The 27,920-nt window shown below is 36.1% G+C and overlaps 1 pseudogene; it reads left to right on the forward strand.

Moving 5' to 3' along the window:
- Positions 1-4,280: 4,280 nt before the first annotated feature.
- On the forward strand, positions 4,281-27,920 carry LOC144371415 (melanoma inhibitory activity protein 2-like; annotated as a pseudogene).

A 27,920-nucleotide genomic window follows, 5' to 3' on the forward strand; every position in this document is an offset into this window, starting at 1 on the left:
CTTCCTAGAAAGCTAAGTGTCTGAAGAGAGTGTATCCACAGCAAGGGTGACAAAGCCCTTAAATACTTAACTGGGCCTGCTGGTGAAGATCTTCCCCTGTGTGCAGCCACCAGGAGGGAGAAGTTTGAAACTAAAATTCTCAACCAAAGGCAAACTAGTTCAAGGAGCACCCCAAGAAAAGCAATAACACAGAGCCATGCTATCCTGTAAAATCTGTGGGGCCTAGAAAATGAGGTTTCTTAGTGTTTCTGTTAAACAAAAATGTCAAAAACTACAGTTTTAAAAGTATTAAGAAATTCTAAACAATAAAAAATAAATGACAATAAATTAAATATTAGGGAAAAATCTATCAAATATATAATTGAAAATACAAATGATCATTAAATTTGTGGTTCTCAATCTCCCTGACCCCCAGTACTGGGGATGGAACCCAGGGGTACTCCACCACTGAGCTGTACACACCATCCTTTTTAAATGACCACTTTTAATTTTGAGACACTAAGTGCCTAGGCTGGCTTCCAATTTAGGATGCTCTGCTTCCTTCCACCTCTACCATGCTGGGATTCAGGGCATGAGGCACTGTGCCAAGCTTCTCAAGCTTAAATAAAGGGAAAAAATAAGGCAAGCGAAACTTTAATACTAGTATTGAGAAAGAATAATAACCACAGTCCAGTAAAGAGAATTTCACAAACAAAAAGTTCAGGAGATTGACATGTACATTTTTCCAAATGATTTTACTTGGGAGGCTGGATCAGAGCACAAATTCAGGGCCAGTTGCAAAAATTTAGCAAGGCCCTAAGCAACAATGAGACTGGGTGTCAGATTAGTATATGAAAAAGTTTGGAATGGAGCTTGGTGAAAAACTACCACTGAGTTCCATCTGCTATACCAATGAATAAATTAATCAAGATCACAAAATAATATGTCAGGTAATTAATAGCAATTCACTTGAGAATCAAGAAGGAGGACTATTTTTAAAATAAATTTCAAACAAATAAAAATAACTCAGTAAGTAACAAATATGAATGGATAAATTATATCAGAAAGCGGACTATAAACTACCATTAGGTGGGCATGCAGACAGTATAGGTTAATAACTGAGTTCTAGGTAAATTTAAGGATCAGATCATTAGATTCTAAGGTGCTTCAATATGTTCTGGACTGCAGAATTTTATCATGGAAGTTTTGGTGATTTATTTTATTAATATCAAAAACCATGAATATAAACTCAATGGCATAAAAGTTCTACAAATGAATGGAAGTGGAAAAATCTAATTGAGAACATCTGTAAAGAGAATCTATAAAACAAGAAAAATACATTCTAGATATAGTAATCCATAAGTTAAAGAGAATATTCTCATGTCTAATCAACACTTTAATGAGGAGTACAGATAAAGGTGCATCTTGGTGAGTACTTCTAATTAAAACAGCACTGAAAGTGAAAAAGAAATGAGCACCACTTCTGCAAATCAGGAGATAGCACCATTTTTAGATGGCAAAACACTTAATTTTTTCAATTAAAATCTTGAACCTGAGGCATGCCAGCTAATGCTGTTTATATACTTAAATAGAAAATAAAAACATTTAAGCAAATAAAGGAGATAAATTACATATACACAAGAAAGATTAAAAGTTCTTTATTATTAATCTTATAATTTTTTCACTTAGAAAACCTGATATATTGTAAAAAAATCCTCAGTATCTTAAAATCACAGTGAAATATGAATAAGAGATAAATTTGGAAAAAATAATTTTATTTATGTTAGGAATTGGGATGCAATAAATTTCTGTTGCTATTGTCTGAAATCTGTTAATAGACAATAAATGAATGGGAGTGGACTCATTCCAAATCTGTTTATTACTAGAATAGTGGCAGGGTGATTGCCTACTATGAGTGTGCATGAAAGTTTCTGAGGTTGATGCCTAGCAGCTATAAAATAAAACAAAAGAGTCAAAAAGGTGCCTTTATTTACACATATGAACCTGCTGTGGATTGGTCTACAGGTATTAAACTGATGGTCTTCATGCAATATCCAATTTTCTGCTAATGTAGCAAATCACTTTAAAGATACTTTATGTACCTCTCTTGCTCCTTTGTAAGGATATCTCAACTTGTGCTACACAATATTTTTCAAGTGACTAAGTACAATTTTCAAAAATTCAGATTTCTAAATGACATTACTTAAAAATTTTCTTCCCTTTTATTTCTGTTTTTCAATTCAATTAATCCATATGACCGATTTGTGTATTTGAATATCCTGGAATAAGCTAATTTGTGTTTACAAAGAAATATTGTCTTTGAAATATTTATTCTTCATGGAGCTTTTATGTGCACATATGAACAAAATTTTAAAATTAGCTTTTATAATATATTACTAAGAAATTTTCAAGGGCTGGGGATGTGGCTCAAGCAGTAGCCTGCTTGCCTGGCATGCGTGCATCCCGGGTTCGATCCTCAGCACCACATACAAATAAAGATTTTGTGTCCGCCGAAAATTAAAAAATAAATATTAAAATTCTCTCTCTCTGTTTAAAATAAAAAAATTCTCTCCCTCCCTCTCTCTCTCTCTCTCTCTCTCTCTCTCTCTCTCTCTCTCTCTCTCTCTTAAAAAAGAAATGTTCAAGAAGTCTTTTAGTTAATTTATATCTTTTAAAATTTATTATTAACTATCTTGGTCTAATGTGGTTTCTGGCCACATGCATGTAATGTTAAAAAAAATAGTGACTGGCTATAATGGTGCAGGCCTGAAATCCTGATAATGGGAAAATAAATCAGGAGGATCACAAAATCAAAGCCAGCCTAAGCAACTCATTAAGAACATCAGAAACTTAGACCCTGTTTCAAAATAAGAATAAATAAATAGGCTGCGGGGTACAGCTCAGAAGTAATGCAATCTTGGGTTCCGTCCCTAGTAGCACCCAGAAAAAAAAATGCTATATATACACTACACTATCATCCTGTTTTAATTGAAACATACAATCAAACAAGAACAAAATGAGAACTGTACCCATTATGACATTTTGCTATGCATTTGAAAGAAAGCCTTGTTGTCAATCTTTAGCACTGAAAACACATATAATATGACTCATCAATATTATATATATATATATAATTTATATATAAAGTATTTTAAATATTTTATATAAAAATTATATATATATATATAATTTATATATAAAGTATTTTAAATATTTTATATAAAAATTATATATATATATAATTTATATATAAAGTATTTTAAATATTTTATATAAAATTATATATATATATAAATAATATTGATGAGCCATACTGTGTGTGTGTGTGTGTGTGTGTGTGTGTATATATATATATATATATATATATATATATAGGTTTTCAATGCTAAATATATTTTAATATATATATATATATATATATATATATATATATATATATATATATATATATATATAATTCATTGCAAATAATGTAGAGGTAAGTATGGCCAAAACAATGCTTAAGAGACTATAAAAATGGGTACATTATCTTTAATGGATACTAAAATAATGTATATTTTATGAGCTAGTTAATATAGGGGTGTCTTAAGCAAGCAGGAAATCACTCAATAAAAGAGAGAAAAAAAACAAAAGGAATATTTCTGAGTATTCCCTTAGTACTAAAACATAGAAGAATAAATGTGATATGGTATTATTTTATTTATATATTTATCTACTTATTTATTTCTTACGTACATGGCAACAGTGGAATTCATTACATTCATATTTATCCATTCACAGAACAATTTTTCATAACTATGTATTTAAAGTATGTTCATGCCAAATTATGCCATTATACATGAGCTCTCTTTTTTTTGCATTACAATTTTTAATACATCTTTGTAACACACATTGTCTTATCTTTGTTTATATATAAGATATTTTGACACCAAATTCACATCTTCATACATGTATTTTGTATAATGATGTCTGTCTCTTTCCACCATCCATGTTATTCCCCCTCTTGGCAGCTGGAATAAAAACCTTAATACTAATATTTGAGAATACAGAGGTTTCGTAGACATGGAAAGGAAAAGAAGGCAAGGTGAGGCTTCCTTCTGACAGCCAAGTGAAGTGAAATCAAAGCAGCATGGGGCAAGGAGAGCTCAGCTTCCCCTCTACAGTTAAGTCTTTAAAAGACAAAACAGCAAGGAAAGTAAAGGCTTGACTTCCTCTTCATAGCAAAGCTAAGGGCAAGGATAGGAACAATGAGACGAATTTAGCTTCCCAATGACAGCCATCTCAAGGCAATGCATGGCAAAATGCAGAAAGGCCAGGCTTATTTTCTCCTCAGTCGCCAAGCCATAGCAATGCAAGAGAAGAAAGGTAAGGTGAGGAAGAAAAGCAAACAAGGTTTGGCTTTCCTGATACAGAAGGCAAGTTGTCAGGCAAGGCAAAGCCTGGCTTCCCTCATGACCAAGCCATGAAAGTTGGGGCCAGACCAGGGAATATTTGGCTTTTCTTAGATAGCTCAATCACAGCAAGGCATATAAAAGGGAAAAGAAATAATAATGCAAGGCAAGACTGGTTTACCCCTTCATAGCTAAACCATGGTCGGTCAATGAAGCAAGCCACCAATTCAAGTTAGGGCAAGCTTTGCCTTCCCCTGATGCACAAGCCATGACAAGGCTGGAAGGACAAGTCAAGGTCATGCTAGGCAAGGCCAAGCAAGACTTAACTTCTCAGCAGCCATGCCACAAAGAGGCAAGGCAAGGCCAGATAAGGCAAAACCAGGCAAGAGTTAGTTTTTCTCCAATAATCAAATCTTGTCAAGAAAGTCAAAGGAAGACCACACAATACAAGTATCAATTAAAAAAAAACAAACAAAACATCAGACTGTGTCTTACAACTGATTCCTCAGCTGGGTCTGTCAGTGAGATCACCTAATATGGCTCATCAATATGGTCTCAGCTACCTTCAGCATGTGGTATTTGGGTAGCCAGTCTTTTTTATGATGGCTTGAGGTATCTCAGGATATAAGGCAGAGGTGTGTCTATTGTGTCATTTGATATATTCTTGGAAGTCACAAAGCTTCTTTAACACTGATGCAATTGGTCATGGTCCTGCCCATATTCAAAACAGAAAACACACTACCTAAATCTTAGTGGGCAGGTAAGAAGTGGTCAAACAGACTGCTCACTCTGCCTAAAGTTGTTAAATCATCAAAAAGCCCCGTGACTCCACTCTTCATTACATTTTGATGTCTTAAACTATCACTATAATGTGTAAGTCCCTGTGTATTCTAAAAGAACCAAGTTATGCATAATCCACTAATGGTCTTAAAATATCTTGGAATAAGATGCAAAATTTGTACTTTATGTATCTGCCAGAATACTTAGTTTCAGGACTTTAACATTTATTGAAGGGCATTAGGTAGCTTACAGATTTTCTAAAGGGGTCTGAGAATCTGGGTTGAAAACTATACGGTTGGGAGAAACCATAAAGTTATACTGCATATTGCTTAGGGAAGTTCCTGATGCCACTGATACTGAGCAGACATTGCCTCTCACCCAGCACAATGTTCCAGAACCTCTGGCTATTGCCATCTCTGAAATCTCATGTTCCATGCCTTTATTCTAGCCAAGGTGGATCTGTGCAGAACCTACTTCTGAATGTTATTTGCGTCCCCAGAGGTGTCTTGTGCATATGTACTCAAATGGCTGATGTTAGCCCTTTTTCTTTGTGTGAGATGCAGCCATGGGAAGAGAAACTGTGTCCCATGGTCCCAGATGTGGAACACGTATGAAAAGCTAAATACAGTATATGACATTTAATTATGTGATATGTAATGGTTAGAAGACTGTAAGTACATTAAAATAAATATAATGTTGATTAACAGCAACATGATAATATATAAACTCTCAATGATAAGTTCAAACCTATTTTAATGCACCTGTATCAATTTCATTGAAATAGTCATAGAATTGAGTTCCTGGGAATTTAATGGGTTAAGTCTGAAAATCTACTCCAGGTCTGAAAGGGATGCATAAGATTTTACTAGACAGAACAGAGTGGTAGGGCATTCATTTAAAAGTCATTACATCGAGGTAGAAGGCCAAGAGAGGCCAAGAGCAAGTATTCCAGCATATAGTAAAGGACTTTGCACTAAAATTATGCAGAATATGTGTATAGTGATATTCAAGATAGGAGGTTAGTATACTTTTTTTTCAATCACTAGTGTACTTTTCACCCTTTACAAATCATATTTTCCTTTTAACTATTTGAAGGTAGTGTGTGCCATGACCAATATACATGCATTACTGATTTTGTTATGAGAAACAATTTCAGGTACTCAAGAGACACTAGCATAAACGTTCAGATACACAGGCCTTAGTTCTAAGTAAGACTTTATAGATTTTCAGTTTTAGTTTTTGTTGCAGGACCTGACCTTGGAACTACATGGAGGAATGCTTATCTTGCTCATTGTTCAGCAGGGAAATTCTTACATAGAATATTATGTTTGGGGACAAAATTCTGTCAGAACACTGTCAAGTGCAACTTCCTTGTTCCTTTGACAAGGAGTTATTGTCCTGTTGGTGCAAGGTCAGCTTACATGTCAGTTTCTTGACTCTCGATGTCTGGACTTCCCATAAGATGTTCTATTGTGAATCACCTCTGGCATATCATGACTGTTATATGTAAATTGGCAAATACTCACTCTTAAAGCTATTTTTTGCTGTGAAATAAAGCATATTTTGTTCTCTGAAACATTTTCTGGAGGGGTTTCTCCATGCCCTCAAGCTCCCACAGTAGATATTGGAAGGGCAGGCCCTTCAACATTCTGGTGCTCAAACATTGGATGATCAGGTTATTTTGCTTGAGGGATCCCTGGCCATAAAAAAAATGCAAAGCTCAAAACATAAGTGGTCAGGGCAATGGATAATTTACCTGGTTAACATAAACATGCTCATCTACTAATTACACAGCAGCTTTTAAATGCCCAGGGTATAAAAGTAAACTATGAGGAATTAGAAACTTTTTGGAAAGAATTTTTAGCTACACATCTATGGTTTCCTTTGGAAGGAATATTCAATACCGACGTCTGGCGACCAACTGGCTCTGAAAAATGCTCCTCAGCAGCAGTATCAAACACATAAACAAGACTCAAACTTCTTTTATGTTATTTTGCTAGCTGTTAGTGGCTCACTCTGGATGGAGAAGAGATCACAGCAGTGGCCCACTGTTGTTTGGGAGAGCAGCTATTGCAAGGGAAGATCAGAAGGAAAATGGGGAAAGCTAACAAGAACAAAAGATAGTGAGCAAGAGGAGGGTAACACAGATGTAGAAGAAAAGGGGTATCTGATATGAGATGTTGAGATTTAAGTAGAAATGGAGAAAGAACAGGAGAAAGAATGTAGAAAGAGCAAGGAGTCTCCTTTTTGGCTATAAGCTCTTATGTTTTTCTTTTTCACAGATGTTGCAAGAGTGCCATATAGAGGAGTTGACTCTTTCTGCATATATTAAATCAAGCTGTATCATGTCAGAGATGGCGATGTTAGGCTTAACATAAGGCATGAAAACCACTCAATATTATATATTCCAGGCTTTGGTGCCTTTCTTCAAGGTACCAGACCTCATGATTATACATTATATGGATGACATTATTTTAGCCCACCCCTCTGCACAAGACCTAGACTCCATCTTCCAACAAGTCCAATTAACACTTAAAGAAATTGAATTAAATAGAGCTCCAGGAAATGTTCAAAAATTAGCCCATTTTCACTTTTTTTGAATCATTTATTAACTCTTGCAGAGATCTTAGTACAGGCTCTCAACATTTACATAAAATCTCTTTAAATGATTTACAAAAGGTTTTAGGAAACAGAAATTGGCTTGCATTTCAACAGGTTTTTTGAAGGGCTCTACCTCCTCTATTCCAATGTTTGGAAAATGATCTATATTCTTTGTCTTTAAGAAGAGTAACTCCTGAAGCTTACAAAGCCTTATAAGAGGTTAATAATCAGCTTGCTGATTTGCATCTTAGCCAATGGGATCCTGACAAGGACATTATTACTATAGTTTATACACCTCACCTATTCCCACTGGTCTTCTTTTTCCAGGAATAAAGTAGCCATTTAGAATCAGTGCATCTTTCTGCTGCTTTTTCTTTCAAAATTACCCCCAAATAGTATGTTTTGTCTAATGGTATTACAACTACACACTAGTAGTCTTCAATTATTTGGTCTAAACCTGATAAGTTTGTCTTGCCATTAATTAAACAGGAAGTAAACCTCCATTTGAAAAATAATATCCTGTTTCAACATTCAATTATGACTTTTTCACTGGTTAATCATTTACTCATTGCAAACCTATCCAAGATTTATTTGATAAAACAGTTTATTTTTTAAAGATTTGTGATAAACAAATTCATGTAGCTGACCTTATCAGTACTGATGCCAGTTATCCTGGTGGCCTATTAATTCTTATTTATAATCTTAACAGAGATGAATACAAAACCTTAACTTACAAGGAGCTACCTGCCTCACCCCAATTATTAGAGTTACAGGCAACCACTTGGCTCATTGAAGCTAAGTCACTATATATACATCTTTACTGATAGTGTTTATTGTGACTAACTTATAGCCAGGTTTTCTTGTTTCTTTATTAAAGGGAAAGCAAAATCAGCTTTGGATATACTCCTTCTTTCTTCTCAAAGAGTGCTCCAAAAATATACTAATTCACTGTTCATCACTCATATCAGAGCTCTTATGTTGAACCCAGAATGCAAAGCAAAGCCCACTGACACTAATTCTAAACCAAATTAAAACAAGCTTATATTGAGTTCATAAGAGAGCTGATCAGTGAATTGCCTCACCCAAGAGTAAAGCCAGAGGACAGTGCCTGGTCTAAGCACAGGGAAGTTATTATAACATAAAAAGTTACAAAGATAGATGTCTAGGCAGCTTACAGGTGACAGGATCCTGGGAAGCATAATGCAAAGGCAGATAGCAGGTTAACAATCCACATATCTTAACATCTCAAGGTAGGGAGTAAACTCAGATTCCACCATCAGAATTAATAAGGAGCAGCTGAGATTTTTAGGAAGGGTTGTTATCTGGTGAGGGAGAGCCAGGCATAAGTAAGTTCAAAGCTTGGGCAGGAGTTCCAAGCAAGTTTAAAACACCAAAGTGTGATCAGGCCAAATAGAAATATTAGTATTTTACATTAAAACAGAAATGTAACTTTCATGACCTTGTTACAGATGGCTCCCAGTCTTAAGATGAAATTAGGCTGGATTCATCACATACTATTTTACCTGTATTTATCTCAAAGTTTAATAATTTAACAGATCAAGCCATGTGAAGTGAATATGGCATTGATTGGGAATCTGCAAGAGTTACATGCTCAATTCCATCATTCAGTCCACTCCCTTAAACACTTTTTTTTTCTACACTCAGTATCCTACAAACTAAACAGATAGTGAAAAGTTATAAAAGTTATGCTTCTTTTTTTGGGGGGGTGTCTTACAATCTGAAGGAGTCATTTCATGGGGTTTAATGGCATTGTCTTTATGGAAGATTGTTGTCATACACATACCCTTGCTTGGTAAATTAAACTCTTTATATGTCACAATTGACACATCTTCTGGACTACTTACAGCTACTCCTATGGTTGGGGAAAAAACTAATCATGTCATTCAACATATGCTCAAATGCATTGTGACAAAATGTTTTCCACATAATGTAACAGCACACAATGGTTCAGCTTATACTTTCAAAATGTTTGCTGTATTCTGTGCACAATAGAATATTAAATATTTTCCAAGAATTCCTTTTAACCCCCAAGCACAATGCCATTTTTGAGACAGCCCATGAAAATTTTATGGCTCAAAACACAAAAATTAGAGCTAGAATCCCTTGCTAACTGATGCAATTCCTCGTATGTTAACCAATATGGCTTTATTTACCTTATGTTTTTTGAAATTTGAGGATGTTAACCATAACCCAATACAGAGAAACTAGGAGCCATTAACAGTCCCTCAAGTTACCATAAGTGGTCTGGATATATGCTCAAAAACAACAATGGCAACCACCAGCCCCTTTATTTACCCTAGTGAAAGCTTTTGCTTGTGTTTTTCCAGAATATGTAGACCAATATGGATCCCAGCAAGACTTGTGCAACACTTGATGTCTGATTCCACAGATGCAGAAACTGACTCTCAAGATGAGAAAGCATCATCAACGACAATAAACCACAATATCCAAAAACCTGTGGTGATGTCAAAGTGTTGGTCAAACAATCTGAACAGATGAGATAAATTCACATCAAAATGTCTCCCAGCCTTCTATATTCTTAATTTATTCTTTAACTACTTTAATCATCAATAGTACACAGACTATTTCTTTGTGGACCTTCATGGCTCATGCTCCTTTCCTTATAGGTGTAGAAAGGGATGGACCATTTCCTAAAATTTTTAGCAATAATTCTCAACTGTTTGCAGATATTGATTATCCAATAGGTTTCTCCAAAGTACCCTGGAACTTCTCCATTCCCTTCCCAGACAGAGCTCTTTTTCTTGTTGTTGTTGTTTTGTTTGTTTGTTTAAATTGAGTTAAAATAAAAGATGACAGCAGAATGCATAAAAATTTTTAATACACATATATACCACAATTTTTCATATCTCTTTTCTTATATAAAGTATGATGAAAACCAATTCGTGTCTTCATACATGTATTTTGGATAATGATGTCTATCACGTTCCATCATCCTTGCTAATTCCCTGTCTCCTTCCCTTCCCTCCCACCCCTCTGTCATATTTAGAATTCATTTGTTCTTCCCATGCTCCCCCTCCCTACCCCATTATGAGTCAGCCTCCTTATATCAAAGAAAACATTAACCATTTGGTTTTATGGGGGATTGGCTAACTTCACTTAGCATTATCTTCTCCAATGCCATACATATACCTGCCAATGCCATGATTTTATTGACTTTTATTGCTAAGTAAAATTCCATTGTGTATATATGCCATGTTTTTTTTTTTTTATCCATTCATCCACTGAAGGGCATCTAGGTTGGCTCCACATTTTAGCTATTGTGAATTGTGCTGCTATAAACATCGATGTAGCTGTGTCTCTGAAGTATGCTCTTTTTGAGTCCTTTGGGTATAGACCAGGGATAGGAAGAGGTGGATTACATGGTGGTTTCATTCCCAACTTCTCAAGAAATCTCCATACTATTTGCCATATGGGCTGCACCAATTTGTAGTCCTACCAGGAAAGGATGAGTACCTCACTCCCTCCCACATCCTCATCAACACTTATTGTTGTTTGTCTTCATAATACTTGCCATCTGACTAAAGTGACATAATATCTTAGACTAGATTTGATTTGCATTGCTCAAATTGCTAGAGATGATGAGCATTTTTTTATATATATTTGTTGATTGATTGTGTATCCTCTTCTTATATGTACCTGTTCCAGTTTTTAGTCAATGTGTTGATTGGGTTATTATTATTATTATTATTTTTTGTGCTTAGCATTTTGATTTCTTTATATGCCCAAGAGATTAGTGCTCTATCTGATGTGTGAGGGGTAAAAAGATGTAGGCTTTCTGTTCACTTCACAGGTTATTTCTTTTGCTGAGAAGAAAGTTTTTAGTTTGATTCCATCCCATTTATTGGTTCTTGGCTTAAATTCCTGGGCTATAAGAAAGTTGTGCTCTAATCCCACATGAAGAAGACCAGAATCTACTTTTTCTCTTATTAGACACAGAGTCTCTGGTTTAATTCCTGGGTCCTTGTTCAATTTTGAGTTAAGTTTGGTGCATGGTTAGAGAGAGAACTTTATTTTTATTTACATTTTGCTCCTAACAACATAATAAAACAAATAAGCACTGCTTTTGAGATTCAAAAAAAAAATCAATAAAAAAATTGCATGCTGCCATCTTGGCTCTCCTGTAACAAAATAAACTTCAAGAAGAACAAATCAACACTGGCCTGGTGGTCCCAGGCTCACAGCAATCCCATTCCACCCTACACTGGTGGGTCAGACCAGAGCATAGCCTCAGGTGCAGGACAACCCCTTCTGACCAGCAGAGTACTGTGGGAGCCAAATTTCAGCACAGATCACCACAGTCACCTGACTGCCAAGAGAGGTCAAGCCCAGTGGCCCAGATTCACTTGTCATGTTTCTCATGATAAAAACACCAAGGGTAACTCCAGGTCAAATGGGCTGTATGAAATAACCACACAAGAGACAGAAACACCTTTTTTTTGGGGGGGAGGGGTCCTATGATGCCTCCTCTGACCTTAAGTGTCTGCAGAGAGAAAGAGTAAGTGCATACTGAACCTTTTTGTTGAGGAGAAGCCATTCAAATGAGGCAAAGGATCTGGTTTCAGGGATTGAGTCTATTTTTCTGAAGCCTGCTGTCAGGTGGTTGGCTGACATATAAGAAGGTCATACCCAAAACCAGAGAAAGAGAAATGGACACACAAAAGGCATTTCCATGGAACATTCTATCCCAAACAGAGCAAAGGGTAATATCACAAAAGAACAAGTGAGTATAGCTCCAATCCATGGGGTGAAAAGCCTACTTCTGAAGATGCATCCTTAACCTCCAGGACTGGGGCAATGTCCAAGTCACTTCATAATGTAGTGATGGTGAGAGCCTCTCTGCTCCAGGGAGGAGAATGTGAAATATTCAGACTGGCTGCCCACATTTACCCATGCCAACTTATGCAGGACCCAGATTCAGTATGCAGAAGCATTCATTGAGGGACACCAGTAGAGTCTGGAAGCTCAACATCGAGTCAAGGTACAGATAATCTGCACAGGTACAACAAGAATATAGGTAAAAAATGTAATACCTCAGATCCACACTGCAATAAAGGAAGGCACAAACACAACTTGAAAAACTAATGGAGGAAAGTGCCCCAAACAAAAAAGGACACTATAATAACAGAACCCATGGAAAGTGAAGTTGATGAAATGTCAGAGAAGGAGTTCAAAATGTTATAATTAAAATGATCTGTGAATTTGTAAATTACCTAAAAAAGCAAATACAGGCAGAAATTGATCACTTTAACAATAAGAGAAAAAATACAGGTAGCACAAAATTACTTTAAGAGAGAGAGATAGAGACACTAGAAAAAAAACAGAAATCCTTGAAATGAAGGATACAAAAAATCAAATAAAAATTTCAACAGAGAGCATAACGAATAGACTATATCACCTAGAAAAAAGAGTGTCAGATAATGAAGACAAAGTATAAAATCTAGAGAATAAATTTGATCACACAGTGAAGATAATTAGACATCATGAACAGAACATCCAAGAATAATGGGACAGCATCAAAAGACCAAATTTAAGAGTTATTGGTATAGAGGAAGGCACAGAGTTTCAAATCAAAGAAATGCACAATCTTTTCAATGAGATAATATCAGATAATTTTTCAAGCATGAAGAATGAATTGGAAAACCAAATACGAGAGGATTCAGGACACCAAATATACAAAATTACAACCGATCTACACCAAGGCACATTATAATAAAAATGCCCAGCATACCAAATAAAAGTATAATTTTTAAAGTCACAAAAGAGAGAAATCAGATCACATATAGAGAGAAACCAATTCATATCTCAGCAGATTTTTCAACCCAAGCCCTCAAAACCAGGAAACTGTGAATCAACATATACCAAGCTCTGAAAGAAAATGAATGTCAATGAAGAATCTTATATCCAGCAAAACTAAGCTTTAGATTTGATGATGAGATAAACACCTTCCATGATAAACAAAAGTTAAAAGAATTTACAGTTAGAAAGCCTGAACTACGGAACATCCTCAGCAAAATATTCCAAGATAAGAAAATAAAAACAATGATGAAAATCAGAGGATAAACCAAGCCACATTAAATATCATAAATTTAAAAAAAAATGGCTGGGAACACAAATCATGTCTCAATAATAATCCTGAATGTTAATGGCCTAAACTCACCAATCAAAAGACATAGACTAGAAGATTGGATTAAGAAAAAGAAGACTAACAATATGCTGCCTCCAAGAGACTCATCTCATAGAAAAAGATATCCACAGACTGAAGGTGAAGAGTGGGGGGAAATTGTACCACTCACATGGACTGTGGAAGCAAGCAGAAGTTTCCATCTTTATATCAAATAAAGTAGACTTCAAACCAAAGTCAATCAAAAAGCATAAAGAAGGGCACTATCTTCTACTCAAGGGAACCATACAACAACAAGACTTAACAATTTTAAATATATGTACCCAAAAAATAAAGCCTCTTCATTGATCAAACAAACTCTTCTAAAGTTCAAGAGTCAAATAGACCACAACACAATAATTTTGGGTGACTTTGATACACCTCTCTCTTCACTAGACAGACCTTCCAAACAGAAGCTGAGCAAAGAAATGATAGAATTTAATAATATAATAAATAATTTGACTTAATTGACACATATAGAATAATTTATCTTTCAATGAAAGAATATACTTTCTTCTAAGCAGCACATGGATCCTTTTCTAAAATAGACCATATAATATGCCACAAAAAACCCTTAGCAAATATAAAAAGTAGAGATACTACCCTGCATTTTATCAAGTCATAATGGAATGGAATTAGAAATCAATGATAAAATAAAAAATCCATTCCACCACCTGGAGACAAAATAATATTGTATTTAATAGAAAATGGGTTGCCAAAGACATCAAAGAGAAAATTCAAAAAAAAATTTAGAGGTAATTGAGAACACAGACACAATATATCTAAATTTCTGTGGCACTATGAAAGCAATTCTAAGGGGAAAGCTCATTGCATGGAGTTTATTCCTTAAAAGAAAAAAAAGTTAACAATTAAATGAGTTAATATTACATCTCAAAGCCCTAGAAAAACAAGATCAAATCAACACCAGAAGCAGCAAAAGGCAGAAAATAATTAAAATCAAAGCAGAAATCAATGAAATTGAAAAAAAAAGAAATAATTGAAAAAATTGACAAAACAAAAATTGGTTCTTTGAAAAAACTAAATAAAATTGGCAGACCCTTAGTCATGCTAATGAAGAAAAGAAGAGAGAATACACAAATCACTAACATATATGATGAAAATAAAAATATCACAACAAACTCTACAGAAATACAGAACATAATTAGAAACTATTTTAAAAACTTGTACTCCAATAAAATAGAAAATTTTGAAGGCATCAAAAAATTTCTAGAGTCATATAGTTTTCCCAAACTGAGTCAGGATGATATAAACCATGTAAACATATCAGTTTTGAGTGAAAAAATAGCAGATGTCATCAAAAGTCTACCAACAAGAAAAGCCCAGGACTGAATGGATACACAGCCAAGTTCTAAAAGACCTTTAAAGAAGAACTAGTACCAATACTCTTCGATTTATTTCAGGAAATAGAAAAAAAGGCAGAACATTCAAACTCATTTTATGAGGCCAATATCATCCTTATTTCAAAAGTAGGCCAAGATACATTAAAAAAAAAGAAAAAAAACACTTCAGACCATTATCTCTAATGAACATAGATGCAAAAATTCTCAATAAAATTCTGGAAAATCAAATAAAAAACATATCAAAAAGATTATGCACCATGATCAAGTGAGATTTATCCCAGATATTCAATGTTGGTTGAACATATACAATCAATAAATGTAATTTATTATATCAATATGCTTAAAGATAAAAATCATATGAACATCTCAATAGATGCAGAAAGGGCATTTGACAAAATACAGTACCTCTTTACATTAAAAACACTAGAGCAACTTGGGGTAACAGAAATATATCTCAAAATCATAAAGACTATCTATGCTAAGCCTCAGGCCAATGTCATTCTAAATGGAAAAATATTGAAGGCATTCCCTCTAAAAACTGGAACAAGATGGGGTGCCCTTTTTCAGCACTTCTATTTAACACAGTTCTTAAAACACTAGTCAGAGCAATCAGACAAATGAAAGAAATTGAAGGAATACAAATATAAAAAAAAGAAATTCAATTGGCACTATTTGCTGATGATATGATTATATACTTAGAAGACCCTAAATTTTGCACCAGTAAATTTCTAGAACTAGCAAATAAATTCATCAAAGTAGTTGATATATATATCTCAATACCCCTATATCAAAAGCATTTCTCTATGCCAGTGATAAATCCTCAGAAATATGAAATGAGAAAAACTACCCCATTTACAATAGGCTCATAAAACATAAAATACTTGAGAATAAACTTAAAAGAATGTGAGAGATCTATGTAATGAAAATTACAGAACCCTACAGAAGGAAGTCAAAGAAGATCTTAGAAAATTGAAAGTTATATCTTGCTCTTGGATGGGCAGAATTAGTATTATCAAAATGACCATACTTCCAAAAGCAATATACATATTTAATGCAATTCCAGTCAAAATTCCAATGGTATTCCTCATAGAAATATAAAAAGCAATCATTAAATACATCTGGAAAAATAAGAGACCCAAAATAACTAAATCAATCTTTAGCAGAAAAAGTGAAGCAGATGGCATCACTATACCAGACCTTCAACTATACAACAGAGCAATAGTAACAAAAACAACATGGTATTTGCACCAAAACAGACTGGTAGATCAATGGTACAGAATAGAGGACACAGAGTCTAACCCACAAAATTACAATTATCTTATATTAGACAAAGGTGCCAAAAAGATGCATTGGATTAAAGATAGCCTTTTTAACAAATGATGCTGGGAAAACTGGAAATCTATGTGCAGCAAAATAAAATTAAACCCCTATCTCTCTCCATGCACAAAACTCAACTCAAAATTGATCAAGAACTTAGGAATAAAACCAGAGATCCTGCAACTAATAGAAGAAAATGTAGGCCCTAATCTTCATATGTGGAATCAGGCCTCAACTTCCTTAATAAGACTTCTGTGGCACAAGAATTAAAATCAAGAATCAATAGATGGAATGAACTTAAATTAAAAAACTCCTTCTCAACAAAAGAAACAATCTGTGAGATGAATAGAGAGTCCACATCTTGGGAGCAAGTCTTTACCCTTCTCATATCAGATAGAGCACCTCTAGGGTAAATAAGAAACTCAAAAAGCTAAACACCAAAAAAATCAAATAACACAATCAATAAATGGGTGAAGGACCTGGAAAGACACTTCTCAGAAGATTATGTACAATCAATCAATCAATACATAAAAATGTTCATCATCACTAGCAATTAGAGAAATGCAAATCAAAAGCACTCTAATATTTCATCTCACCCGAGTAAGAATGGCAGCTATTATAAAGACAAACAACACTAAGTGTTGGCATGAATGTGGGGGAAAAGGTACACTTATTTACTGCTAGTGCAACTTAAAATTGGTGTAGCCAATCTGGAAGTTAGTATGGAAAGCAGTATGGAGATTTCTTGAAAAATTGGGAAGGGATCTACCATTTGACCCAGCTATATTCTCCTGGATATATACCCAAAGGACTTAAACACAGCATACTACAGGGACACAGCCACATCAATGTTTATAGCAGCACAATTCACAATAGCTAAATTGTGGAACCAACCTAGATGCCCTTCAATAGATGAATGGATTAAAAAAATGGCATATATACACAATGACATTTTACTCAGCAATAAAAGAGAATAAAATCAGCATTTGCAGGTAATTGGATGGAGTGAAAGAAGATAATGCTAAGTGAAGTTAGTCAATCCAAAATAACCAAATGCCGAAGGTTTTCTTTGATATAAGGAGGCTGATTCATAGTGGTGTAGGGAGAGGGAGCATGAGAAAAATAGTTGGACTTTAGATAAGGCAGAGGTTTGGGAGGATAATGGAGGGGGCATGGGACTATAAATGATGGTGGAATGTGATGATCATTAATATCCAAATCACATGTATGAAGACAAAAATTGGTGTGAATATACTTTGTATACAACCAGAGATATGGAAAATTGTGCTATATATGTGTAGTAAGAATTATAATGCTTTCTGCTGTCATATATAAATAAAAAAATCAAAGCTCTACATCAAACTTAAAAACTGCTTTGTGATGTGTATTTTATGCACATTTATTGGACTCAATTTTCCTGAAATGATTCTCTATAAAATTATACTATTGTGTCAAATTATATTCATGGAACTTGAGACAATCAATTCCAACAAAATCTCTTCAATCTGACAGCCCAAATTGTAAAAACTAATTCTATTAAAATTAAGATGCCTATGGTTTCCACCTTCTTTTAAGGGTGGGGTACACACTTGCTTGACCAATGTCAAAAGTTAGTTTCATGGTTTAATCCCTACAGTCTGTTAACATATGACATATTGGGTATACTTCTCTTGTTAACCTTGTTTGCTATCAAAAGTCTTATTAACTGTATGCCTGAAGCTGAACAAAAAATTGTCTTAACAACTCAGATTGTTTAAGATTTAGAGTTGGGAACTGTTTCAGGCCCTGATCTTGGACCTACCTGGGGGTCTTGCTCATTGATCAGCAGGGAAATGCTAACATAGAATGCCATGTTTTGGGACAAAATGCTGTCACAATATTGGCAAGTCCAATTTTGTTGCCTCTTTGACAAGGAGTATTTCTGTAGGTGCAAGTTCAGCCTACATGTCAATTTCTAGACTCTTGGTGTCTGGATTCCCATAAGATGATATGTTATGTATCATCTCTGGTCTATCATGACTGTTATATGTAAATTGGCACATATCCACTATAAAAGCTATTTTTTGCTGTACAATAAAGCAGATGTTGTTCTCTGAAACCATCTTTGAAGTGGTTTCTCCATGCCCTCAAGCTTCCACAGTCGATGCTGGACAATGGCAGGTCCCTCAGCAATTTTTTTTTTAATTTTTTGTTATTTTTTATTTTTGTTTTTACTATGTCAGAATCTCTGTATAGGTCTGTTTTCAAAGACTGCCTAATCTTTAGGGAGACCACCAAGAGTTTAGCAAGATAGCTTCAAGTAGAAGTAGCTCTTTCTATTTTGATGACAGACCAAGAAGCAAGTTTTATCCTAGCCATGTACTAGTATGTGATTTTGAAAATAATGTTTAACTCTCTTTGTTATGTGTGGCCTCATCCAACAAGGAGGTCCACAGAATGGGGTCGAGGAGAGTGTGGCTTCAGAGTCAATAATCAAGATCTCCAGAGACCAAACAGAAAACAGGTCTCTTTTTATTGCACAGTTACCATGTATTTATACTCAGGAAGTAGCTAAGCAGATTACAGGCAGCCACCAATGCAATTTCTGCTAACTTTCCTTGCAGCAACCAATCAATAAGTGGGCCATGGATCAAGCACAGGAACTGCAAGTATGGCCCAGAGCTGTGCCTCTCACAAGCCAAGCCTAGCACGAGGGGAGTGGCCTGTGGCTCACATGCCTAGCACAAGGGGAGTGGCCTGCCACTCAGACTCTGTTAACACATGCCAAGTATGCAGTAATCCATGCACTTTTCCCCACATCTTCCCACTCTTACTGTGCTGCAAAGATTTCAGCCAGCATTGCTGTTTTTCATTGTGTTGTCTTCACATGGTTACATAACCATCTCACAACAAGAGAAAATATTATCACTATTATGAACAGCCTACTGTAATAAAGGGTAATAGCTTTATAAGGATTAGTTAATTCGGCTATCAGGTTTTTCCAATGTTCAGTCAATTCATGGAAGCAAAAAAAGGTTTTCAAGATTAGACACCTTTTTCCATTGATTTTGACAATTGTCTTGGTAAGGTTATGCATAGTCATAAAATAGTTAGCATCCCAAACACCGTTAATATACTAAGAAAAATTGGAGAAATGTAAGGTTACATTTTCAGATATAGCATATTGGGTGACACAAATACTCTAAAATTTAGAGTCACAGGTGAGCCTTTGCAACATAAACAGAATATCTAGTTTTTCCTGGTAGAGGTCTAGTTCTTGCTGAATGACTAAGATAGCGGCTTGAGACAATATATTTAGTCATTTTGAATGGCATAGGCTTCTGCCATGGTAGTAGACAAATTGCTTATAGTCTGAGCAGTCCAGATGCTCTGAGTTTGTGAAGCGGCGGCAGTGGTTGTGGCGGCAATGGTGGCAATCAGGGCAATAATCCCAGTGTTGATAAGTCTAATTGCCTACCTTGTCCAGTGTAGTATCTCATTTAGAAGATTCTTTATCTCCATGTCCCATGGACTCTTCCACTCTCCAGACAGGTTCACTGGAAGCCAGACTGCTGGGGACTCTTTGAGAATAAATAGACACTTAGCTTTCATAGCATGGGTTAGACAATTTGTTAGCCAGCAGGATATATTTACTGCATAAGGAATCTCTGTCTTAGTGATATTTATGCCATCTGTATCATTGATTATTAGCCTGGCAAAGAGTGGTGTAACACAAGCTTGTGCATAATGGGTACAAGCATAATTTGGCACAAAGACAAATTCATGTATATATAATATATAGTATATTAAGGGTGCTTGGGATGCTAATTATTTTATGACTATGCATAACCTTACCAAGGCAATTGTCAAAATCCATGGTCAGGGTATGGACTCAATATAGACCCATTTATCCAGCTAGCTGGGGTCCATTTGATGGGTCTAGCAGCTAGCAATATTAGTGTGATATCCATCATGCCATACTGATTTCCTGCATACCCATTGGTAATGGCTTGTTCTACATAGCAGTTATTGAAGTAGCCCATTTTGTTTTTTGGCACATTAGTTACATTCCAGGGGGCTGCACTTGCCCAGGCACATAGATGTTGTTCTTCCCCAGAGAAGGTATGGCAGTAACACATTAATTCTATGGGATGTTATCATTATCAGAGGGGAATGTTCCAAAAAGCATTGTTGGGTACGTTGGTAGCAAGGGTTTTTTGCATTTCCCATGGGGAAGTCTCTGGTTATAGGTAGAATTAACTATAACTTTAAGGTCAGTGAGAGATAATCCAGCATATGACTTATTATAGTTATCTACAAGAGTCTCATTTGCAAGAGCAAAACAAAGAGGACTGCCTGGATTGTTGTAGGAACCGATGAAGTGAGGCCCTGAAGATATCAGGAAGCAGTTTTATTTGGCTGCAGCCAGGTTCAGAGGGCACAGCTTTTCTGTAATCAATCAATTCCCTAAACCCTGAGTTCAGGTAGTTTCAAAGTTTTATACCCAGCATGTAAAGGGAGAGGCTTAGAAGTTCGCAGTCTACAGAACTTCAGATGAAAGCAGCTTTTTCTCTCAGTGTTTTGGGCAAGTTAACCCTTCAAGGACAACACCTGAAAAGTGGAGAGATTCTTCTTCTCCCCTTTCTTTTCTCCCCCTGCCAGCTGTTACTATAGAGCCCAATTAGTAATTTCTCTTATCTTAAAAATTCAGACATCTCTGTGAAGCCCAGCTCAAGGCCAGAGGCTTTGTTTGCACATTTCTACAAACTACTGTATTGGATAAGTTTGTGAAAAACTAGTAAGCAGGTGTCCAGCACTTGCAGTGCTGGTATCTTCTTGGCCAGTGGCCAAGTAAACAGGTGACACAAAAATAGAGAGTTTATCTACATTGAACTCTTTTGCTGGAGATCCTAAAATCAGCCATAGTAAATATTCTGGAGAAGACCAGTTAAGGATTTTCTGTGGAGAAAGGAGGTGCAACTTCATAATCAAGGGCATAAACTTTTGCTTGTGGGGATGCACCAACTTGTTGGCAATGTGCCTTCTTTGTTTGGCCTTTATATTGAAAAGATATATGGAAATTCCCCTGGGGTTTTGTTAGAGGCTATTGCCACCTCTGAATAATGGATGACCAATATTCCCAGTGACTTGCATCTTCTTTCAACAGATGGATTCCTTAATTTTACTTTTTGGGCCTGACCTCTGCCCTCAGTCTGACAATTCAGAAAGGCCCAGTGCTACTATGCATGAGGCACCTTGGAACAAGCAAAGATTAGACTTAGCTCTTTTACTCAGGGAACTTCTAAGTCCTTAAAAGGAAACTGTGTAAAATGGTATCCTTCTGTTAAATGGAGGAGGTAACACTGATCTTGGAGTTGGAGTGCTCAAACCTAGTAGACACTAAGCCTTCTTCTTACCAACTGATCAACAAAGGATGGCAAGTGCAACCTGTGATGTTGGGAAGAAGGGTGTACCTGAGCTTTGCTCATCCTTCACTCACATTCATTTCTTATTAGTTTTCTTTGTGTCGCGCAACTTCATATTTCCTTAGGTGTAGGCCCTCTTGTCAAGTCTGTCTTTGAGTTTCATAATTTCCTCTTTCTTTAGAGTCAAGAGGTTGTTCTGGCCTTACCTGTAGCATCTGTGCTAATTGCAGGTTCCCTCACCTGGATCAGCTCATGTCTCCTCTTGCCTAAAGATTACATCAAGTTGGAATTAATGGACCCATGAGATCCCAACCACAGCTCATTTCCTATAGATTCCCCACCTCCTCTACTGCTCAAGCTTCCAGAAATGCCAAGTAGGAGTTCCCCAAAACTGAAGAGTGGAAGTAATGTAAGCATCCATTGATGGAGGAATGGATAAACATGTTGTCCATCCACACAATGGAATATGATTCATCCCACATTATGTTAAGTGTAGTCACACAATCACAAAAGGACACTTACTATGTAATTCTGCTTAGATGATGTATATAGAGACATCAAACCCACAGAAACAGAAAGCAGGGGACTGAATGATGGGCAATGGGTTGGCAATATTTCATGGGTGCAGAGATTCTGTTATGAAGATGAAGTCTAGCAATGGATGGTGATGATAGTGAATGTACTGATCACTTCTGAATTCTATTTGCACTTAAAAATGGTGAATGTGGGCTGGGATTATGGCTTAGTAATGCTGCCAATGTTTGTAGCAGCTCAATTTACAATGACTAAGCTGTGGAAGCATCATAGATGCACTTCAATAGATGAAATGATAATGAAACTGTGGTATGTATACACAATGGAATATTACTCAGCTTTAAAAGAGAATAAAATTATGGCATTTGTAGGTAAATGGATGGAGCTAGAGAATATTATGCTAAGTGAAGTAAGCCAATTCCAAACAACAACAAAAACCAAAGGCTGAGTGTTCTCTCTGATAACTGAATGCTGATCCATAATGGGGGGGGGAAATGGAGGAACTATGATTTGGAAAAGGGGAGGGAGGGATGAAAGGGAGCATGTGGAGAGTAAAGATGGTGGACTAAGATGGACATCATTAACCTAGGTACATATAGGAATGCACATATAGTGTGTTGTTGCATCGGGTACAACCAGAGAAATAAAAAGTTGTGCTGAAATTGTATAGAAGGAACCAATATGCTTTCTTTTCTCTAGCCCAAGAATACAGGATCCTGGGTCTATCTCTAGCCATAATTGACAGCTGATTTAAAGGAATTCCTGACTGCATCCCTCACAACCCCACTGTCAAGATGGTCTAGAAGAAAACATGCAGGTGATTCCTATCACTACAGCCTCTAAGAACAGAGGTGTCTCTTTGCAGAATGCAGAATGGCTTCACCCCTCCTACAGAACTAGCCTCTAAAGCCTCCTGGGTCATCGCAGCCTTGGGCAATGGGCTGTGTGAGAGAAACCTGATTCTGATACCAGTTTGCAAAGGAGGTGAGAAAAGTGATTGGCGGGCACCTAGATAGCCTTCATCCTCCATCAAATAGTAAGTACTACCTCAGTGAGGGAGATCCTGGGAACACGGAGATATGTCTTTCTGACAACAATTGCTAACACTCAACCCCAAAAGTAATAGCCCAAATGTGGTCTACTGGGTAGCCCTAAAGGGACTGCCTTATGTAGGTTCAAGGTCAAGAGAGCCTGCTAGAAAGGCTGAATCTCCTGCCTGGAGAAACTCCTTCCCAATTTCAGGTATACAATTGTATAGAATTTTAGAGAACTGCAAGCCATAGAAATAGAAGGAAGTGAAATCCTCCAAAACCCAGGTATTGAGGTGCTTCAGAAAACAACCAAGGAATGTGGAGTGAGGTGAGGGCCAGAATCAGTTCTCAAAGATCCAGATTTGGAGGCTATTCAACCTCTCTGCATGTTAGATACTGGAGGTACTGACAGAAAGTTGATTAGAATAGTTAAATAAGAAGGGAATCACCCAAGAATTCAAGTTTTCTCCCCCTTCAGACTTTTCTCCCCACTAGGAAATGGCCTACAAAGTGTTCAGCTGACATGCAGGAACTTAGGAACACTTGTGATTGCAGGCAGAGAGTTGCTCATGGCTAACTTCACTTGAAGTTGTTTCTTTGTTTCAGAATCTGCTCTTTAGAAAAGGCCTTAAACCAGTCAAAGATACACAGCTGCTCTTCTAAGTGACCTAGAGTAAACTTTGCTCAATATAACTCATTATAATGCTAAACTCTCTGCCCTAAATTAAGTGCATATGCATTTATTTGGTTTGCTTTGGTTTGGTACTGGGAATAGACACCAGGGATGCTTTACCACTGAGCTACATTTTATGGTATAGATATCTCAGAAGAAAAGAAAAAAAACATGATGCCATCTGTATCATTGTGAGCCCTCCAGAAATCAATCTTGAATATTCTTGCTACTTTGTAGTATTGAAATAGAATGTTCAATCAGGAATGTCTATTACCTCATATGAAGACAAAGACTAGTATGTAAAAGGAAACTAACTAGAATATATAAGAGATCAATTGTCTACAATAATGGTCAGCCTTCAGATAAGAATCCACTGAGGCTAGACTCACACAAATAAATACTGCTTTTTGTTGAATACCCTGGTGTCTTCTGTCTGTGTGAGAATCCCACACAACATTTTATTTTGTTTTGTTTGAGGCAGGATCTCACTTATCTTATCCTTCTCTTTGATATATATATTATAATGAACAGCTTTCTTAGAAGTATTTATATTCTGTGAGAAGTGAAAATAACATCTGAAAAAAGATTTCAAAGACTCTTAAATAAATAGTTGTCTACAAAAAATGACATGAAAACCAACTCAATTTATTTTTAGAAACATTTCATATCATATATTATTTTAAAAGAACTTATCAAAACTTATTTATTCCCATGTTTGCAACTCTTCTCAAGTTATTTTTCAAATGTCTAACACAAGAGTTTTTCTATGGAATAATTCAGATGACTTCTGTAGAAATTGTCAACAAGGCTAAAGATGTAGCTCAGTGGTAGAGAGCTTGTCCAGCATGTACATGGCCCTGAAGTTTAACCCCCAACACTGAAAGGAAAGGAAAGGGAAAAAGAAAAAAGGAAGGAAGGATAAAGAGAGGGGACAGGAGGGGCAGGAAAGGAATGAGTAATTAAAACAAAAGGGCAAGTGGTATAAATATAAATATATGGTGTACTAACTCTTTAAAAAATTTACATAGCTGTAGAATTTTAGTTACATCAAACTGGGTGATATTATGACTATATAGAATGGCACATAATAAGTTCTGCCTTAGCCTTGCCTAAACCAAATAAATGGGTGGGTGACCTGGAGAGGACTTCTCTCTGGCTTGATTTGGACTGTCTTGAACCTTCACTGGTTCAAAATTTATAGCATAGTGGAGGGACCAAGACTTCCCTGACAGGCAGTGTAAGTGTGCTAGGCCCCTGAGATCCCATGACCAGGGATGCCCATGCCCATGCCCACAGCCTCTCCCCACCACTCACTGGTAAAAAACGGTCTGCTTCATTGCCTTGTGTGGGTTTTCTCCTGACCAAAGGCCTGAGTGTTCACAGCCTATTTTGGCGTGGCTGGTGATTGTATGGTTGTGGAGGGAATGGCCAAAGTAGCCTTAGCACGATGGAGAGGCAACAGCTATCTCTCAGCCATACTTGGGGCTGGTCCTGGAAGAAGTAGGGTTGTGGTCTACCTTGACTGAAGACATGGAAACACACCCTAGTCCTTATGGCTGTCCATGGGAGTTGGTGATATGTGCAGCTATTGGATTTTTTGTTGTTCTCTTGTTTTTGTGGATAAGTTATCAGTCTGTGAGAAACAGGCATTACATGAGAAGATTAAATAAAAACTTGCTCTAAAACTTTTTGGACTAATTCAAGAAAAATGTCAATTACTTGAAAATGTTAGCCTTGTTCAAAAAGCATAGGAAGGCTTAGAGTCACCTTTAAAGGATATCATTTTGGTGAAGGAGTCAGTAAAAATAGAAAACTTGGAGGCAATATATAAAATCCTGGAGAGGTCCATATCTAAACTTGAGGATGAAATACTCTTTCTAGAAAATGAGCTAAAAGAAGAGAAAACTAAATATTCTCAACAGGATAAATTGATGGTGGATATATCAAAAAGGATTAAGTCCTTAGAAGATGAATCAAAATCCCTTAAATCACAAATACCTGAAGCTAAAACAAACTTGAGAATATTTCAAATGAATAAAGAAAGAATTACAGTAGCAATAAAAGAGGCTTTGAATGAGTTCAGGAAAGTCATAAAGAGCTTTTAAAAGAAGTTGAGTATGGAAAAAAAAGTGAATGGCCTTACTAAACTGAAAATTATATTTGAACACTCTAAAGTACATGCAGAACAAATTCTAGGAGACAAATAAAATCACATTAATTCTCTGACTGAACACTTACTGCAGATAAAAGATTTGGCTCCCATGCTTGAAAAAGTCCTAACAGATGATGGTTAATTGGAATTTGAATTGAAGAGTTAATCAGAAATTAGTGGTCACTTAGAAGATCAGCCAAAAGGGTCTTGGAAGACACTGGTTTATAATGCAAAGTTAAAGGCCTCTTTTAAAATCTCAGAAAGAGAAAGAAATCAAATTTTTACTTTATTATCTGAAGTAATTGAAACAAAGGAAGACCTAATAGAACATATTAGAAATCTTCAGACAGAACAAGCATCTTTGCAAACAGAAAATACACAGTTTGAAAGTGAGAATCAGAATCTTCAGCAGAAACTTAAAGTCGTGATAGAATTATATCAAGAAAATGTAATGAAACTCCAAAGAAAATATGAGAGAAAAATTACCAGATAGAGCAATAAGAGAAACTTTTCAAAGAGAAAGACAAGATCAGCCATACAACTAAACTGCTGGAGACCAATAGAAAGCGATCAAAAGATCTTGAAGAAGAATTGGAGAGAACCATTTGTTTTTATCAGGGGCACATTATTTACTATGAGAAAAAAGCTCATGGTAATGAGTTGGCAGCTAGATGTGCTGAAAGATACCTCAATAATTTAAGGAAAAAATGCTCACAATATACAAAAATTAACTGAAATAGAGTTATAATTTAAGCTTGTAGAAAAAGATCCTTCTGTGCTTGATGCTTCAAATACAGCTTTTGGCAAAAAGATTCTCCAAATGATCCCTCACCATTGGGTCAACCTTCATGTGAAATAAAACCTTCTCATTTGGAAAAAAAGGCTACACTCATACCCTCAACTTTGGTGCCTGTAGGAAGAGAAAGAGGCTCAAGGGGTCCAGAGAATCCTCTGGACCATCCAACTAGCAATGAAAGAAGAGAATCAAACTTTGATTAGTCAACTTATCCTCAGAGAGCACCTTCTGACATACGGCCCCTGGAACATCCATGGGAACAGGCCCATAGGATAATGATCCCTTCACCAGGCCAACAATATTCTGATCCACATCTTCCTCTACAAAGGCAAGATGGATGTTATTCTAAATATGGTAGACCGTCTGGATCAGCAGAACTCAGGAGTTCCACTATGCTGCCTTTGGATAAAATAAATGGGCCTACATATTTAGAAATGGAATCTAGTAGAAATGATACTAAAGTTGATTTAGGTGATTCCAATGTACCTGATTCATCTCTCCTTGCTGAAAACCAAGCATCTGTCTCTGGCTTTTCTTTCTCATCTTACCCTCCAATCAGAGGTCCATTGTTTTCTGTGGATTCAAGGAGTCGGTTCATGAGAAGAAGACCTTTTCTTCCTCCACCTCCTCCAGGAAACACTCATGGAGCATCACAAAAATATATACAGTACATACTTATATGTACTTTACCTAAATAA

Source organism: Ictidomys tridecemlineatus, chromosome 16, assembly GCF_052094955.1.
Source record: "Ictidomys tridecemlineatus isolate mIctTri1 chromosome 16, mIctTri1.hap1, whole genome shotgun sequence".
In the NCBI taxonomy this organism is placed as follows: domain Eukaryota; kingdom Metazoa; phylum Chordata; class Mammalia; order Rodentia; family Sciuridae; genus Ictidomys; species Ictidomys tridecemlineatus.